Below are 13,635 nucleotides of genomic sequence, written 5' to 3'. Positions count from 1 at the left end.
CATTAAGTGAGGTCTTCTTAGAGAGGAGGCAATATCTGGACCACTTCCCCTCCTCAATTGTATTACCCATGCCTTTTTCCCACGATGCCTTGATGGTGTTCGATAATTTCGTATGAGCCTGCACAATATTGTATAATTTGGACACCCCAGTGCCTGCCTGAGAATACAATGACTGGTAGCATACATGTTCGGGGGGTTCGTCAGGGAATGATGGCCACCTTTCTTTGAACGCGGCTTTCATACGATGGAATTGTAGGGTGGCTAGTTGGCTGCTGCCCACTGAATTTGCAAAGTCTTCAGGAGTTACAAATTTACCATTAGGGAACATGGTTTTCATTGTGAGTTCATATTCGGGTAGCCAGTTTTTCTGGATGGCAATGTCGTATGTCTGCCTAATGACCGGGAAGTTCCAGAGCGGGGCTTGGGAATCATAAGGGCAGTCTATGTGCAGACGTTTGCTTATTGCAGCCCATGCCGCAACTGTGCAGGAGGCAGGGTCAAACTTGCAATCATCTTTATGTAACTTCGTAAATATGATGGATCTCAAATCGGTTGGGCGGACCGAATGGCGCTCGATGGGTATATGTGGTGTATTATCCAAGGGGTCCTGCCAGAACTTTGCGTGGTGTGCCTGTGCCACATAGTAGTACAGTTTGAAATCAGGGGCGGCGAAGCCTCCCATATCATAGGGTTCGACCAATTTGTTCCATTTCATTCCATTCGCGCCACCGTTCCACACGAAGGTGGTGGCCATGGAACGCAGATTGTCGAAGAAGAGCTTGCCCGGCCATATAGGTACGTTACAGAAGACGTATAGGAGCTTAGGGAGTACTGTCATCTTGAGGACTGCTATCCGGCCGGCAAGAGATATGGGGAGTTTGGACGAAATTTGAAGCTTAGGGTATATGGTTTGTAGCGTGGATTCATAGTTATCTATATAAAGAGAGTTCTTGTCATGAGAGACCAGGATTCACAGTTATCGGATGTGATCGGGAGCCCATGACAGGCCATGAGTGTTTGTGGGGCAAGTAGTGGCATGTGTCAACGGAAAGATCTCGGATTTGGAAGTATTAATCTTGTAGCCTGAGTGTGTAGTGAATTCGGTGATCACCGCCAAAATGGGGGATAGGTTATTTTCTGGTTCCTGAACATATAGTAGTGCATCGTCCCCGTCCCCCCCCTCTATTCCCTTCTCTCCCTCTGGCCCTTCTGCAGCCACCCCTCCTCCCTCCTTCTCTGCCTTTCCCCTTTTTTCTGCTGACGAGGTTTCAAGACAAGTCCGATCTATGAAAGTCTCGTCAAAACAGGTCCACCCCTGTTCCTCCAAAACTATCAAGGACCATATTGACTCCCTGGCCCCTGCCCTGGCTGACTTCTGCAATCACTCCTTCGCCTCTGGAGTCTTCCCTTCCCCCCTCAAGCACTCCCTTGTGCACCCCCTTCTTAAGAAACCCTCTTCCGACCCCTCCTGCCCAGCTAACTATCTCCCAATCTCTATCACCCCCTTCCTGGGCAAGCTCCTGGAGAAACTGGCCATCTCCCAGCTTAATCTCCATGCTGAATCTGTTGGTAGTCTTCATGACCATCAGTCTGGCTTCAGAGCTGCCAGAAGCACGGAAACTGCTCTCCTGAACATCCGTGAGGACCTGCTCTCTAACCTTGACTCTAACACCCCTTGTGTTCTCATTCTGCTCGACCTCTCTTCTGCCTTTGACACTGTCAACCACACCATCCTGATTAACCGTCTCCGTGATAACCTGGGTATCACTGGTCAGGCTCTGGCGTGGCTGACCTCCTTCCTCTCCAATCGACCCTCCCAGATCCAACTGGGTTCCTTCCTCTCTGACATCTTTTTCTCCACCTGTGGTGTCCCCCAAGGATCTAACCTCTCCCCCTGGCAGTTCAACCAGTATCTGGCACTTCTTGCTCACCGCATCGCCGCTCTCTGTCCCAACTTTCAGTGCTACGCGGATGATACCCAGCTCATTTTCAGGCTACCCTCAGCCTTCTCTTCCCCCTCCCTCATCTCTGACTGTCTCTCTGCTATCCAGGAATAGTGTGCCGCCAATGACCTCTGCCTCAATGCCAGTAAAACAGATTCTACTTATCGGCACACCCACTCCCTCCTTCCCTGCAGCTCTCTGGCCGGCCTCCCTTGGCCCTCTTCCTGCGCCTACCTGCAAAGCAAAAAACCTTGGAGTCATCTTCGACTCCACACTCTCTTTCTCTCCTCACATCTCTGACATCTCTAAGAAGTCACACTACCAGGTACACCTCCTCAGAGGTATCCTTCCCTTCCTCTCCTTCCCCCAGAAGCTCACTGTCTCCAGAGCCCTGGTTCTCTCTAGGCTGGATTACTGCTGTAACAGCCTCTATCTAAATCTTCCTGCCTCTACTCTCCGCCCTTTGTAACTCATCCAGAACAGGACTGCGAGACTTGTCCTTGGCCTCAAGCCCAAGGACCGTATCTCTCCAGGACTGAAATCACTACACTGGCTCCCAGTGGCTGCGAGGATTAAGTTCAAAACCCTCTGCATTGTCCACAAGGCCTTCTGGGGCCTTGGGCCAAAATACCTTCAACTCTCTCTTCCGAAATATCTTCCTTCTCGAGCTCTTCGCTCATCCATCTCCAACTACCTCAGGGTCAGCCGCTTCTCCAAGCAACGAGCTGGGGGTAGATCTCTCTCCGCAGCAGGGGCCTCCCTCTGGAACAGCCTTCCTGCCTCCCTGAAACTTGAGGAGAACCATCTCCGGTTCAGGAAGCACCTCAAAACCTTCCTCTTTGCCTCTGCTTTCTCTCCCTCTCTCCCCTGCTAAAAACACTGAACCTGGACTGAATCTGCTACCGGGCCACTCTCCGATCTCTGTCCCTGGCCCTGCCACTCTTCCCTCAACTGCCTACCTGCACTACGGGACTGTCTCTGTATCCTACAGCTCCTTCTCCCAGCACTTACCTTGCACTTGCCACCAGCTGGCCCTATTATTTATCTTGTATTCTACTAACCATGTCCTGCACTTTTCCTTGCACTTGCCACCAGCTGGCCCTATTATTTATCTTGTATTCTACTAACCATATACAGCACTTTCCCCCTCTCCCTTCTCCTTGCACTTTTTCCCAGTCCCCTCTACCCTTGCACTTGCGCGATCTGAATGACACCTGGCCTAGTAGGATCGTTGTCTGTCTCACCTTGTTCCCCCCCCTGCCTCGTCGCGCCTTGGAACACTTGTGTATAGGCGCGTTACAAATGCCATATCATATCGTCTGCATACAATGAGATGGCTTGGTATACCCCGGCCATTTTTATACCCCTAAGGTCTTGTTCAGCCCTGACTGCAGCCGCCACTGGTTCGATAGTGAGGGCAAAAAGGATGGGTGAGAAGGGGCATCCCTGCCTCGTTCCCCTGCATAGAGTAAATTGATTGGATAGGGTATGATTGGTTAGAACTCTGGCCTTGGGAGAGGAGTAGAGAAGTTTGACACAACCTATCAGATAAGGGCCGAATCCGAATTTGTGAAGAGCCTCAAACATATAAAGCCAGGACACCGAATCAAATGCTTTTTCGGCGTTGAGTGAAATGGCTGCCGCTTGTGCCTCTGGTTTGATCTGTGCTAGAACACTGAATAGTCTGCGCAGGTTCAGGGCCGTGGATCTCGTAGGGATAAATCTGCATTGGTCGGGATGGATTAAGGTGGTCATTTTGGTGAGCAGTCTAGTGGCCAGCACCTTTGCGTAAATCTTGGCATCCATGTTAATCAGGGACAAGGGACGGTAGGAGGAGCGTTCATATGCCGGGCGTCTGGGTTTCAAGAGCACCGTAATAACTGCATCTGACATGGACTCAGGCAGTGAACCAGCACTCATAGCCTCTTACCAAACAAGGGACAATATTGGGGCGAGTATCGGAGAGCATGCCTTATACAGGTCGGCGTTTAGACCGTCCGGGCCTGGAGTTTTACCCGCTGCTAGGGGTTTGATCGCCTCAGCAATTTCCTCGGCCGTCATGGGTTGTTCAAGGGACCAGTTGTCTTCTAAAGTTAGCCTAGGGAGGGAAATCTTACTCAAGTATGACTTTACATCGTCTCGTGTGCATCTATCGTGGTTGGCGTAAATATTAATGTAATAGTCTGTGAACTCAAAGTTTATTTCATCCTCCCCGTGCACAGCCGTTCCCCCATCTGTTAGAATACTTGCAATAGGGGTGTGGTTGTGGTCATTGCGAAGTATACGGGCCAGGTGGTGGCCCGCCCTGTTACCCTCCCTGTATTTGCGTGCCCTGGACGGGATGGCCATGTATTGTTGTTCTTTGGTGGCCAGTTCGTTAAAGGTTTGGAGGTGTAGACTAATGTCCGCCAAAATGCGTTTGTCATGGGTCCTGCTATAGGCAGATTCGAGCGATTGAGGATTGATTCTGTGTTGCCCAAGTTGGTTCTAACGGTTCTGAGGAGACCAGACGTCTTAGACATAAGATTGCCTCATACCCACACCTTAAATGTTTCCCAGATGGAAGCCCAGCCGTCCACAGAGCCCTTATTTAGCTGGAAGAATTCTTCCATCTCAGTATATAGAGCCTCCGCCACATTCGGGTCCTTCAATATGTTGGGGGGCATCCTCCATCGCTGTGCAGAGCGGCGGATGTCGGGGAGCAGTATATCTAGAGTGACAGGGGAATGGTCCGAGAGTGTGCGTGGAAGAATATCACAGCATTCGATGGAGTTGATGAGGGGGGAGGAGATGAGCCAATAGTCTATTCTGGATTCAGACTCATGGACCGAGGAATAAAAGGTATATTTTCTATCTGTGGGGTGGGTCCCGCTACATGCATCGGACAAAGCAAGTTCCTCCTGTTGGCTGTTTTAGTAAGGGCTCTGGGCTTATTTGAGGACCTATCTAACGTGGTGTCGAGGATAGTGTTAAGGTCTCCTCCCCACAATACCCAGGCTTCCATTGTAGGGCCTATCTCTGCAAGGAGGTGCGTGTAGAATCCTGGCTCATCTAGGTTTTGACCATATGTATTGACCAATATACATTTTCTGCCAGCCACGGTGCCCCAGACCACAACATATCTGCCCTGTGGATCGATTATGCTTTTCTCGGTGGAGAACCCCAATGAGGGGTGTATTAGCATGATGACGCCTCTATTTTGGGAGGAGTATTCCGTGTAATACTTATTTTTCCCCCATTGTCGCAGGATACTTTCGTTGGTGGATTTTAATGCACGAGTCTCTTGGAGCATAGCGATATGTGGGTGATGTCTGTTAATGTAAGCGCCTACTTTGCTGGCTTTCGCCCTGTTGTTTAATCCCCGTATATGCCAGGTGAGCAGTTTTAGTTTAAGCCCCCTGAGTGAACTAGTTTTCTGTGCCGTTTCCGTGTGTCATACAAGAGCTTGGGAGAGTGGGTTTTCTCATAGAGTAGACAGCAAGTTAAACCGTGAGTGCAATTTTACCGATGGTTAAGCCAACTGAACATCGTGCCTGGTGCCCAACAGGGGCTTCCTGCAGCGTTAACGTAGTGTTCGAACAGTGGAACAGTCCCCTGTTGCCCGTACCCACCCCCTCCCACACCTTCGTACCCAACTTGATGATGAACCCTTTTAACTAACTTGTGGATGTTCCCAAAGAAGGGGACAAGTGCAGCAACTCCGCTTCGAGGTCGGGCGCATCTCATCCGGCATTGTTAAAGGATGGAGGGCAGAGGAGTTCCCCCTGCCTCATCCTGTTTCCAGCATTTACAGTGACCAGCAGAGACCAGCCATGACTGCGGCTGGGACCAATGAATAGGAAGACAGGTTATACAGGTTGTTGCAAGTCATTCTGGTCAAGTTCCCGTCTCCCGGGCGGGAGGGGTATCGAGGCTTCCATGTAGGCCAAAGCTGTTGCAGGAGACTCGAAAAAGTGTGCTCTTCCAGCATGTTGTATACGAAGTTTCGCCGGAAAGAGAAGGCCCTAGGGGACCTGTCTCAATCGTAGCTGGTGCTTGATAGCTTCATAGGATCGTCTTTGAGTCTGGACCCCTGCGGAGAAGTCCGGGTATATATGGATGTTGTCGTTACCAAACCTCAGGGGTCCTTTCTCTCTTGCCAGTTTGAGGATGGCATCCCTGTAGTTCAACAGTTTGGCAATCACTGTGCGGGGAGGAGCCCCTGGACTGGGTGGCGGAGCGAGGGAGCGATGTGCCCGCTCAACGAGGAACTGGGGTGAAAGTGCCTCTTCCCCAAGGAGAGATTTCAAAAGGTCTTCGATTCGGGACTCCATCGGACCTTTGCAGAAGGTCTCCGAAAGGCCGACTATGCAGATGTTGTTGCGTCTGGACCGGGATTCCAAATCGTCGCACTTATCACAGAGTTTATTCATTTCCCCTCTGAGGAGTGCGATGTCCTGTGTGTTTTGCCGAGTAGAGTCCTCATTCGTGCCAATTCTGCTTTTAGCTTCTGTGATTCTGGCACTTTCCTTGTCTAGGCGAGTTTTTAGGGAGCCTATCGTGGAGACAATGTCATCAAGTTTGACATTAATGGCCAGGAATCCATTTTGAACTGTTGTCAGCAGGTGATCAAATTTCGTATCTTCTGCATTTAGGGGTGAGGCCGGAGATTGAGGATCCGGGCGTTCAGGAGATGATTGTGAGCTAGTAAAGGAGTCCATCGGTCCCGTCTTCCTAGTTTTGCCCGCGTTTTTTCCAGGCATTGTGGAGGTGGAGAAACGGCCTGGGCCTGATGGTATGAGAGGGCTGCGTGATAAATTGTGATGGAGGACGGCTCAGGAGAGCGCAAGGTCCGCAGGGATCCCGGTGTACCTGAAACGTCGGTTGTTCCAAGATGGTGTGCTCCGTGGCGTAAGCGGAGCGATGACCGCCAGAGCTGACAGGCGCGAATTTTCACAGTGTAATTTGATGGTAGAAGCTCCGAGCTAGATGAGGGGATGCCCGCCGTGTCCGTCAGGGACAGCCCCAGGATATGTTTGATTCGGATCAGAGAGCCCTACACGTGCCTCGTGCCCAGCCGCAGCGCCAGCCCAGTCCCACGCAGCTCTCACCTCGGGAACGACGAACGGTGTGATGCTGGAAATGTATGGGAGGGACAGGGCCTCCCTGTCCTTGTCCTGTAGTCCTTTTTCATGTGTGTTCTGTATTATCTTCTGCCCAGGAGTCCATGTGGGACTCCTGGCAGTGCAGCGCTTCCTATTTTTGGTTTGGTGTACAGACCCATGGGATACCCTTATGGCACCCATGGGTGGGGGTGCAACCCTGTGCCCTAGTGTATGTTTTTGGGCACCTGTGGGTGGCCCACAGAGCAGGGTATAGGCTGGTGGCAGCTCCATGCTGAATTTGACAGGTGCTCTGGGTGTCCTCCATTTTGGGATACCCAGGCCCTGCCTTTGGAATCAGTTGATTCCTGATAGGAAACAAGATGGCCCCTGTGGCCTCTTGCTTTCTATTGCCTGTTAACTTGTTTTCCCAAAGTCCTGGGAAGCCCTGACTCTGTCCCTTCCCCCTGACTCGCTGTTGGGTGGAAGTTCCAAATATGGTGTTGTTGTGATGGCCAGGCCAGACTAGCTGGAGCCTTCCCAGTGACTGTATGTTGTGGGTACCTCCTGTGGGTGGGACCTGGGTGAATGGAGTGTGTGACCAATATGCACTTCTTGTTGTGGTTGTCTGGTTTCTGGCATAAGAGACAAAGACTGAGACAGCCCTGCCCGAAACTGGCCTGAATGCAGTGTGTAGTGTTGAATGGCTGGGCACTTGTCCCAATCCACATTCCTTGTTGTGAGTGTCTGAGAGGGAGGTGGATGGCCTGAATGCACTGTGTGCCTGATTGGCTGACTGACTGCATGAATGCCCTTCTGTATGATTGGCTGCTGAGTGTGACCCAGCAGTGTGGATGAGAGGCAGAATAGTATATCTGGGGACCTCTCACCACTGGTAATTGTTCAGAAGCTGTGTCTACACTTGGAGAGTAACTGGAACTGCTGATCCTCGACGCCCAGCTTGAAGAAGAAGACTTGCTGTTGCATTTGCTTCGACCTGATCTGAAAGCTGCCGAATTCGTGGAAGACTGATCCGAGAGAGGACCTGGTGAGGCGCCCTCTTCCTGTGCTCCGAGGGACCATCGAGCACCGCTGACCTTCGCCGAAGCTCCCTGGAAGCCAGACCCTCGAAGGGCTGCTGACCGGAGACGGGACCGCCGAGGAGATCGAAGTGAAGCACCCGGACTTCGCCGCCGTCGAAGTCCATTGCCTTCGACCAGGGTTCGGAGTACCGCCGTAACCGCTGGAGGCCCGTCGAAGCCGTGTAGCCCCAGAAGAAGGGACCGCTTGACGCCGTGCCGTCGATGACCGGAGCCGCCCACTCCTTTGCCTAAGAACATTCGAATCGAAGGACTCCCTTGTCCGCGCCGTCGACCACTTTATCCCGCCAGAGAAAGTCGAGGACGACCAACGTGCCGAGGAGAATCCGCCAGTGGGTTTCCCGCCACCTCACGACCACAAAGACTCAACGCCGTTGCTGGGCCACAGTTCTTCACACTCTTTGCGGTCCAGAACTATTGTCACCGAGGTGCCCCGCACGCCTCTTCCTTGCAGGACGCCAACGCTCCGTTGTCGACGAGCACCCTCGGATCGAAGCTGCCGCCTCATCGACGCCGTTCTACCCGGTTCACTGTTGGACGTTCGACGACTCGTGACTCCTGCTTTAAAGGGAGAGCACTCAAGAACGGTCGTCGATTCCCCGACGCCGAACGCCAAGTTCACCTTCCTCGAAACCTCTCGACGATCCATGACTCCTGCTTTAAAGGGGGTCACTCAAGAAGGATCTGTCAACGCCTCGTCGACGAACTCGACTCCACCAGGTACATTGGGGGGGTAAAAACATTATAGGAGGGAATAAGACTATTGATCAATATATGGACTGGGCTTGTGCTATATATCTTTATCTTACAGGTTGCCCAGGTGGGGGGGGGGGGTCTCCACACAGAACTGTGGTTAGGAAGCGGACTCAGTATTCTGCCTATTGTTTCAACCATCTTGCTTTCCCTCCTCTCTATTGCTGGTTTCCTCTTTATTGATCTGTGTGACATTTTTACATTATTGTTGATGCACTTTAATGAGATCTAATAATATTGGTGGTACCACTTTAGAATTGTAGATATTTACCATTGTTGATTTTCCTGAGCACAAAGTGAGTTATTGTGATAAGTGTACATAACCTTTGAATATTAATTATATAAAGACTGCGTTTTCAGTAATACAGTGTGTGGACATTCCTTTGTGGGGGCTTGGGGACTACACTGTACTTAAGAACCAGCCTGCATCACCTCTTGAGAAGCTAGGCCTTGATTGCTCGACTACGTTACCAATAATAGAGAATCTTGGCTGGGGTCCTCTGTGCCTCTCCTCTACCATATAGAGAGCAGAAGTACAGAGCACCCCCTACCAGTCTTTACAAACGGGAACGGGGACGTCCAATCCAGGCCGTCGGGCCGCCACCCGGGACGCGCCCCGGGCTGCCGCGGAGATCCGTCGGTGGCCCGTGTCAGGACGCACGGGTGATCGCGCCAGCCACAAGCGAAGGGCCCGGAAGCCGGCAGCTGGGCTTCGGGGAGGCCCGGGGCGCAGCAACGAGGGGTCCGAGGAGGCCTCGTCGCGAGCACTTTCCACGGTGGGAGGGACGTTGCAGGGCGCTCTATGCCGGGCAGAGCACAGTAAGCCCAGAGAATGTGTGGCGGGATGTATCGTGGCCGCAGTCCGCCAGTCTCGCTCCGCCCACTGTGAGGCCCGGTGTAGGAGGGAGCCGCGGCGCCCTCGTAGAGTCTTGTGGAGCTGCAAAGCAGCTCGGGTCCGCGGCCTCAAGGACCACCAGGGTTCCCAGGCTTGGGAAGTCTGATTTCGGTCGGGATTTCGCCTGCAAGTTCAGGATTTTCTCCAGGAACAGCGCGGGTAGTTTACGAGGTTCAATGCAGTCTGGAAACAGGGGATAATTCGATCAGGATTCATGCCAGAGAGGAGCTCCTCACTCAAGCGGCCATCTTGTTGCGCAGCAGTGCCCCCTTTACGATTGTTCATTTTTTGTTGTTTTTGCTAATTTCTCCTTTTCAGGATCTACTGCCTTTAACCTGTTACTATTCTCCCTCTTCAGCCTGTCTTTCCTTTCCCTTCTTTGCCTTTAGCAGTTTATCCGTCTGAGTAATGAGAAGCATTTAAATCCCAGTATCTGGGAAGCTGCAGAGGTTTATACTGAAGCACATTCTTTATCCGTCTAAGTGATTAGGAGTATTTATATCCCAGTATCTGAAAAGCTGGGAGTTTTCTGGAGGACATTCTTTTTCAAAGAGTGATAAGAAGCATTTCAATCCCAGTATCTGTGAAGCTGCCAGGTTTATTCTGGAGGACATTCTTTATCCATCAGAGTGATAAGAAGTATTTAAATCCCAGTATCTGGGAAGCTGCAGAGGTTTATTCTGGAGGGCATTCTGTATCCATCAGAGTGATAAGAAGTATTTAAATCCCAGTATCTGGGAAGCTGCAGAGGTTTATTCTGGAGGACATTCTTTATCCATTAGAGTGATAAGAAGTATTTAAATCCCAGTATCTGGGAAGCTGCAGAGGTTTATTCTGGAGGGCATTCTTTATCCATCGGAGTGATTAGGAGTATTTAAATCCCAGAATCTGGGAAGCTGCAGAGGTTTATTCTGGAGCACATTCCTTAGCTAGAAGTGTTTTCTATATTCATGAGATTGACTGAATCATACCTCGTGGTGGTGGGTGGAGGGGGGGGATGTTCTCAGTCAGGTTATGACTGCTCAATAAAAAATAAGTCAAAGTATGAATGCCTATGCCAGGGAAAGGTTGGCGATACAGAAGGGTCAGAGAGGAGCAGGAGGGCGACAGAGGTTCCTCGCAGAGAACAAGCATTGGCCAATCCAAGACAGCAATGGCTAGAGAGGTGCTAAGAAGCAGGAGAAAATACCAGTGAGGCCTGAGCAGGGGTGCAGTCAAGGTACACGCCCAGCGAGTGGTGAGGGCAAAAGCCTAAAGACCCCCAGAGAGCAAGATGAAGGTTTGTGGGTAGTCAGGAGCCAGATTCTGGGTCCAAGTAAAATCACTAACCACCCAAGAACCTGAGACATACTGGTGCAGGTCCTAAAGGGGTCTCTACCTACAGATGTTGAGCCAAGAGGGAGGATACAGAGGATAACTTAGGGGCAACATGCTCACCTTGGAAGCAAGAAGATACGGAGCAACACAGGTTCAATCCCCGGCTCTGCACTTAGAAACCTCTGGGTATTAAGATATTAAGTGCTTTATAGATAACCTATCATATCACATCATATCACCAGCCAGCCCAGCTGCTGCATCGCCCTGGGCAGAGGCAACATGCTCACCTTGGAAGCAAGAAGATACGGAGCAACACAGGTTCAATCTCCGGCTCCGCACTTAGAAACCTCTGGGTATTAAGCGCTTTATAAATAACCTATCATATCACATCATATCACCAGCCAGCCCAGCTGCTGCATGAATAACAATGGCCTAAAAATCAACCAAGAACAGGTGGAAAAGAAGTAAAATGCCACCGCAAGCCAAAGACCACTGCAGAGGAGGGCCATCGTGCACCAGCAGCGGCAGGCAGGGGTGCCAGATGCTCCACTACCTGGAGAACTGAACGTGACTTTGGCTGCATTTTTCAGGGGGTGTGTGGGCCTTTGGACCATGCAATAGCCACTCTGAAAACTTTGGGACTTTGAGCAACGATCCTTACCATCATGGATTACTTCCCTTACTCCCACCCCAGTGTTAGGTAAATACACCCTCTCTGGTTTGGCAGTTTTGGTGTGCAAGTGCTCTGGTGAATGCTTGGCCTGTGACAGTGGACATCAATGCCAAGACCCCTAAAAGCAAGCACAGGGGTCTCATGTGTTGGCTGAATGATGGCTCTTACGCTGGATCAGGAACTGGATTGACAAAAAGTTCCACATCTGCATTTTAGGAAAGAGGCTCACTAAACATCTGGGTCAGAGGAAGGAACTTTGGCTTCCAGAACCAAAAAGGGGTGGAGGGTACTAGTGTGAGACGGGCTCAATCTGGAGCACTCGTCATGCCTCTCCCAACTGTAAGTGGGCATCCCCTGTCAACAACAGTGGGGCCACAGGCATGCAGCCTATGTAACGTTAGGAGAATCCGGTACCCAGAGAAGCCTGATGGACCCTAGGATGTCTGGTAACTTTCTAGGCTGGTGCTGAGAAATGGATGCAGTCTGTGACCTTATCAACAGTGACTAGGCTGTACGATACTGCAGGACCCCACGCATTGCCCAACCTGCCGGGAAGGGGGGTTAATACCGTTGCAGAATGACCAAAGGCAGAGACACATCCACTCCCTTTTACTTTCCTTCCTGGCTGCACCCATCCCCTGATAGCCGGGGCTAAGAAGACCTTTCAATGAACTGGAGATCCTGGACCCTGAGGAACCTGTCACTGCTCACAGTGTACAGGAGGGGCAAGGCCTTTCCTCAGAGATCCTGGACCCTGAGGAACCTGTCACTGCTCACAGTGTACAGTAGGGGCGAGGCCTTTCCTCAGAGATCCTGGACCCTGAGGAACCTGTCGCTGCTCACAGTGTTCAGGAGGGTGAGACCTTTCCTCAGAGATCCTGGACCCTGAGGAACCCGTCACTGCTCACAGTGTTCAGGAGGGGCAAGGCCTTTCCTCAGAGATCCTGGACCCTGAGGAACCTGTCGCTGCTCACAGTGTTCCGGAGGGATAGACCTTTCCTCAGAGATCCTGGACCATGAGGAACCCGTCACTGCTCACAATTTATTTATTTATTTATTTAGACATTCATAAAGTGTGCCAAACCTAAGGACAATGTTCTGGAGGCTTCCCTTAGAGGAAGTTGCAGGAACACCCTGTTCCACAAGCTCTAAACACCAGGACTAGTGAAGCCGGCCTACGGCAACTGGAATCATCATGGCATTCGGAAAGCATCTGAATGTCTGTGAAGTTCTGCCAGTCACTGGTGTTGGAGAGACGGTGAAAGAGCCTTTCCTTACCATTCCAGACAGAAGGCATCCGCCGGACACTTTCCCACTAACCAGATCAGATCCAGATGCCTGGGACCTGCCAATCTCCTCCCACAAGGCCTGTAACTCTACCCAGAGCCGATCCCAACACCTGGGACCTGCCGACCTGCGGACCTTCTCCCCTATGACCTGTAACTGTAACCAGAGCACATCCCGATGCCTGGGACCTGCCAACCTTCTCCCATGAGGCCTGTAACTCTACCCAGAGCAGATCCCGAAGGCTGGGACCTGCCGACCTGCTGACCTTCTCCCCTATGACCTGTAACTGTACCCAGAGCAGAGAACCTGTCAGCGTTACTTTCAAAAAGCTGACCTTCCATGGAGGAGGCACAAGAGGGCCAACTGGGGGTCATATTCCCCCTTCCACCAATAACTGCTCTGCACCACAACTCACACAGACAATCACCACCCCCCCCCCGATCTGCCAACCTGTATTCCAAAGAAGCTCTGCATAATGGTGGATTGGAGGATGGTCCTGCAACTGTCCCCCATATGCCTCATCTTTGAGTACTCACTGTACCGAGCATCAGTGAGTCCTAACTCGGTCTGTGACGTTGGCTCCAAC

The 13,635-nt window shown here is 51.5% G+C and overlaps 1 protein-coding gene across 1 annotated transcript in view; it reads right to left on the bottom strand.

The window, feature by feature from the left end:
* The window catches only part of LOC138522057 (RLA class I histocompatibility antigen, alpha chain 11/11-like), a 275,180-nt gene that overhangs the window by 2,148 nt on the left and 259,397 nt on the right, over positions 1–13,635 (bottom strand). The window lies entirely within an intron of this gene.

The sequence above is a fragment of the Ambystoma mexicanum genome, chromosome 13 (assembly GCF_040938575.1).
Source record: "Ambystoma mexicanum isolate Mex_15411 chromosome 13, UKY_AmexF1_1, whole genome shotgun sequence".
NCBI classification, from domain to species: domain Eukaryota; kingdom Metazoa; phylum Chordata; class Amphibia; order Caudata; family Ambystomatidae; genus Ambystoma; species Ambystoma mexicanum.
Note: the sequence above shows the minus strand (reverse complement) of the source record. Positions and strands in the feature narration are given on the sequence as shown.